Below are 6,002 nucleotides of genomic sequence, written 5' to 3' on the forward strand. Positions count from 1 at the left end.
TTTCATCAATTTGTAATGAATATTTTTCCGGTTTTTAATGATTATTTGCAATATTAAAAATTGTTAAATATATTTAAAAGCAATATTACAAATTGATAAATATATTTAAAATCTAGGTCAGTGTGTTCTTAATAGAATATTTAGAAATGCTATAAGCATGGGTATTAAACATGTTCCTTCTCTTCAATCATTAAGCACACTTATTACACTTTGGCACTCAAATTTGAATGAAGGTTTGAAATTTTACATGTGAGTAAGGAATCAGTGGCCTCTCCCTGCTATTACCCCCAGCGGGTAAGGCATCAGTGGCCTCTCCTTGCTATTACCCCCAGCAGGAATTGCAAAATTGCATCCTCTCCAACTCCCATCACCTGGATATGGAGGTAATATCAACAACAACCTTTATGGTCTTTGTTACCCTAACTGAAAATATGCTTAGTAAGATGTCTATGTCATTATTGTTGGAAATATTAATTCCAACCATTGCTTTAAACACACTGACAAACACTATTCTTTGCCCAATCAACCACTCCACAGAAGTTAAGGCATTTAATAAATTTTGGTAAATAGATATGGGAAAACATTTACTCCGTGACTATTGCCCACACTCCACAACACCTGCAAGTTTAGAAAACCAATTACTATGTAAAATCGCCAATGCTACGTATTAATTATTTGCACTGTCATGTATTAATGTCAAATTTGTATGTTGAGATAAATATGGATGTAAAAGTCATTTGTATTGTTGGGCAAGTTAGAGAGCAAGAGAGTATTTGAGGTAGCGAGGAGAAAATCGTGGAGGAAATATTGGTGGGTGCGTGAAAACCAGTTTTACGGAGTTTTACAGATGTCTCCGCAACCCAGTGATGCCTAAATCACAGTAACTTTGTTGTGTTTTTCACTTGGAGCTGCAGCCTCCATTTGTCACATTAATGTATTTCCTTATGTTTTGGCATATAATATAAAGTGTGGCTTGTCACGTTATGTTATTAATCTTTGACAAGTAGATTTACCGCAACCTTTTATGTTTTACATTGTTTTATTAATTATGTGTTTTATTAAGCCTATGTGTAGTTGCGATTTCCAAAACACAACATAAGGTTAGTTGTGATTTCCTTGCCACAACCGAATTCTGAGTGAGACTCCTCTCCTCTGCCCGGTAAAATTTTTCTAAAAATTACCTTTCAGCTAAATGTTCCTTCAACAACAAATCCACCTTGCCTCCAATTTAGCCTCATCACTTCATTGCTACCTTTTCCGTAGAGTTGTTTGGTTGCATCCTTTTAGGAGCATTTTAGCTCACATTTATCTGAAGCACCAAAATTTTTATTAAATAAATCATAAGTCATTATACCATTAACTAAAATATTTATAAGGGAATGGCTTTTGACCTCCCAATCCATAGGGAGAATGTAGGTGCCTATGCAGGTTCCTAATAAGCATGGAGGTAGATTTCAACCCATAGCTTCTCTAGGCTAAACCAAAAAAGAAATACATTTTTATGCCCTACTTATTTTCTTCTATGTTGTAGATGCACAATTCCTACACAATTCCTTCCCTTTGGACACATCTACCATGTCTTCATGGGTATCGTTCTCTGGAATGATCCATCCTGGAATTAAATCATAGAGAACAATGGGAATAATTAAGGGTCCTCTATTGAGGAGAAGAAAGATTAATCTTATGTTTAAATAACAATATTATACTTTTTAAGGGAATGGAGTTAGATGAAATCTAGAATTAGAAGTATATATATGGTCAAATAACTATTTCCCTTCGACTTTGGCTCCCTAGGAATATTTGCATAATGTCAAACAAATATCCTTCCTCAACTTTGGCTATGTGGGAATATCGTTATTTAATATTTTCAAGTGAGAAATGCTCAATTCTATATGTGAAGAGAGCATGTCCAAGACCCGGCTGCAGGGCTAAGTATGGTCAACTAAAGAAACAAATGTGAATAGTTACCATAAATATGATACATGTAACATACTAAGATGTGCTTGTGACTGATTGAAGAAACAAATCTAGAAGAGACATAAACCAAAAATCGTTTTGTATTTGTGCTTATCTGAACTTATCAGGTTGAAGGCAAGAAAATATTTTAAATGTTAAAGTAAATAATTACTTGGAGTTGTGACCTTGACATGTCACTTGGTGTTGTGCTTTGTGGTGTTCTTGGAGAAGCACTTGCTTGGCTACGCAAAACTGTCCTATTATTTGTTGATGGTGTTTCTTGTTGCCTGCTTTGCTGTTCTTGAATAGGAGTAGAGGGAGTCACTGTTGAGGAATTAATTGTTGCTGTTAATTCCTCTCTGTCCTCATGTGGTATACATGCTTTGACATTGTCCGCCTTCTCTAAACTTCCATCCCATGCTTCCTCTTCTATGAAATGCACATCTTTGCTGATTATGACCTTCTTGGTTGATGGATTGTAGAGCTTGTATGCCTTGGATTTATCACTGTATCCAACAAATATACATTTCTCCCCCTTTCTATCATACTTCTTCCTTAACTCATCTGGGACATGTGTATATGCCACACATCCAAAAACTCTCATGTGAGTGACATTTTGCTTTCTTCCACTCCATGCCTCTTTAGGAACAATGTTTTGGACGCTTTTGGTTGGACATCTATTCAAGATATATGCTGCACAAGTGACAGCTTCAGCCCAATAGTCATTTGGCAAATGCTTTGTCTTCAACATACTCCTTGCCATCTCCATAATGGTCCTATTCTTCCTTTCTTCCACACCATTTTGCTAAGGTTTATAACTTGTTGTAAATTGCTTGTGAATTGTGTGCTCTCTACAAAATCGAAGGAAATCATTTGAGATATATTCGCCACCTCTATCAGTCCTGAGGACTTTGATGTAGTATCCACTTTGCTTTTCAACAAGAGCCTTGTATTGGCGAAAGCGCTCAAACACTTCACTTTTTTGTTTTAGGAGAAAGACCCATGTCTTCCTTGTGTAGTCATCTATGAAGGTCAATACATAGTGACTGCCACCAATTGATGGTGTCTACATTGGTCCACATAAATTTGAGTGGACAATCTCCAAAAGTGCCTTTGCCCTTACTGACTTTCCTGTTGTAAATGTCTCTCTATGTTACTTGCACAAGATATATCCTTCACATACACTGTCTGGTTTTTCTATGAGTGGTAAACCCTTTACCATGTCTTTCCTATGCAGCAAATTCAAACCTCCAAAGTTGAGATGTCCAAATCTCAAGTTCCATAACCAGTTTTCATCTTTTACCTCTGCTTGAAAGTTTACTTGTGTGACAACTGCCTCTTTTCTTCCATCTTCTTGTGAGTTCATAGATAGTTGTGCTTGTGCACCTTCTTTCTACAAATCTGATATTATTTTTAGGGGAAACATTCTATTGTTTGTCATCTGAACCTTTGCAATCAACTATCTTCTTGGAGGCCTATCCAAAATTGTGCACACATCATTTTTGAAGAAGACATTGTAGCCTTTTTGCGTGAGTTGTCCAATGCTCATGAGATTATGTTTCAGACTGGGGATAAAGTAAACATTTGAGATGTATTTCTTCTCCTCCTTCTTTGTTAGGATATTAACTCTTCCTTTTCCCATGACAAAGGCTTTGTTATCAGTCCCTAATGTCACTTTAGATTTCACACTTTCATCTAGATCAAAAAACATTTCTATGTTTCCTGACATGTGGTTGCTACACCCTAAATCTAGATACCATATATCACTCTGTTTTTCTTGTGCTACATTACAAGCTAAAAACATGCTATCATGGTTCTGACTTTCTCTTGTGAAATTTACACTTGGTTTGTTACTAATATCATATTGCTTCTTTCTACATTCTTTTGCATAATGACCATACTTCTTACAGTAATGACATTGAACTTGAGATTTATCATACCTCTGACCTTGTGCTTGATTTTGGCTTGGGCCTTGACTTGGATTTTGATTGCTGCCTCTTCCATTTGAGCTTGAAGGGTTGCTTCTTCCTCTTCCTCTAGCATATGATCTTCCTCTGCCTCGAACTTGACCAAATGATACTTGTGTCTTGAAGGCATGCTCCAATGAGGAGCTTGTTGCTCTATTCAGTCTATGTTCATGAGAAATCAATGATGCATTAAGCTCATCCACTGAGAATTGTGAGATATCCTTTGTCTCTTCTACGGCCACAACAATGGTCTCAAACCTTGTTGGCAAACTTCTCAAAACTTTCTCAACTATTCTTCTTTCCTCAAGTGTCTCACCATGAGACCTGATTTGAGTAACCAACCCACTTACATGTGTAAAAATGAGTCTATATTCTCAGACTCTTTCATACAAAGTGTTTCAAAATCTCTCCTCAACATTTGCAGCTTTGCTATCTTGACTTTTGCCATGCCTTGGTAGGTTGTCTGGAGGGTGTCCCATGCTTGCTTGGACTTCGTTGCTGCTGCAACCCTTGGGAAAATACTTTCATGAACTACTTGGAAAATATAAAACAGGGCTTTTGAATCCTTCTTGTCCCTTAATAAATCTCTTTCTTGTTGAGATAAGGCATTGTATGTTGCTGCATCTGCTGGTTCTTGAAAACCATTCTCCACCAAATCCCAAATGTCTTGAGAAGAAAATAGGGCCTTCATTGTAATAGCCCAATAATCATAATTTTTGCCATTAAACTGAGGTATTTGAGGATTAGTCAAGCTTGTGCTTGATGTTTCCATTTCTGAGCATAAAAAAAACTTTCTACCTACTGGTAAATATGCTAAAAACAATCTGCCTTCAAAACAATTCTTACTGCTAGTAAAAACACTTGTTTTTACACTAAAAATATTTACCCTACTCTGATACCATGTTATAAATATTTAGGAAATTTAATTTTTGCGAAGGGGCAGAGAGTTATGAATTTCGCGAAGCTACTTTCAGGTAGCTAGCTTCACCCACCATGGAGCTGATTTTGCCCAGCTACCTTCGCGCACCCCGGAGCTATTTCAGAGACTTAATGAAGAATACTATTTCAGAGACTTAATGAATAATATTCAGTCATGACAAAAATAACAAAGTAGGTTTGGAGCAACACAATAAAAACAATATTAAATTCTAAAACATGAAAATACATTCACATAAGGCTGCTGCTCATTCATCAAATAAAAACTAAAATTTCACGTGGAATAACACACAGTAAAATATTGTAATTTTTGTTTTCAGGCACCCACCAAAATTTGCTCCACCATTTTTTCCCCAGAGACTTGCGCTCTCTTTTTCTCTAACCTCTTACTCTCTAACCTATTACAAAATGACTTTTACATTCATATATAACTCAACATATGATTTTACATTTAATTCATGACAGAGAAAAGTAATTAATATGATGTTGTTGTTGAGTGTAATCAGAATCGCGCAGGTGTTTCTGGAGTGTGGGCAATGTTAGCTTCATTGACAAAAGCCCAAAATTGGATTCATATATGTCCTAAAAGTCTCAAAAATTTCTTAAGAATCATCCCAAGGGATCCAAATAGGCTCCAAAGCACTCCCCTAGTCTTCAAAGGTGCTAAAAAATCATCCATCGATTGAAACAAGCAAGGGAGGAAAGCCCTTGGAAGAGCTAAAAATCACTATCGGGAGGCGATAACCAAAGGAAAATAGTGAAAAACCCACAGGATCAGGCTTAAACAGTGATTGCACAAAAGTCGTTAGATCTGGCCGATCAACGGCCTAGATCTAAGCGGCAAATCGCATATCGGCCAGGCAAAGGGGACAGTTTAAAGGCGGGCTCATGACACCGTCGATCAGCAATCGCTGATGATTGGATCGGTGGGTCACATCGGCGGGGAACATATGCTTGGTTATATATATATATATATATATATATATATATATATATATATATATAGATAAAGGGGCCTGGACCTTGAGTGATCAATGATTACGATCAGATCGCATTGCTGTATCGCATTGGCATAATACCATGGGGCGGGGTCTCCGCACATACATATGGGCGACCCAAAGAGCCAGACCCGACAACATTATA

Source organism: Pinus tabuliformis, chromosome 1_2 (assembly GCF_031772625.1).
Source record: "Pinus tabuliformis cultivar Carrire ecotype Pingquan chromosome 1_2, CPIR1, whole genome shotgun sequence".
NCBI lineage: Eukaryota > Viridiplantae > Streptophyta > Pinopsida > Pinales > Pinaceae > Pinus > Pinus tabuliformis.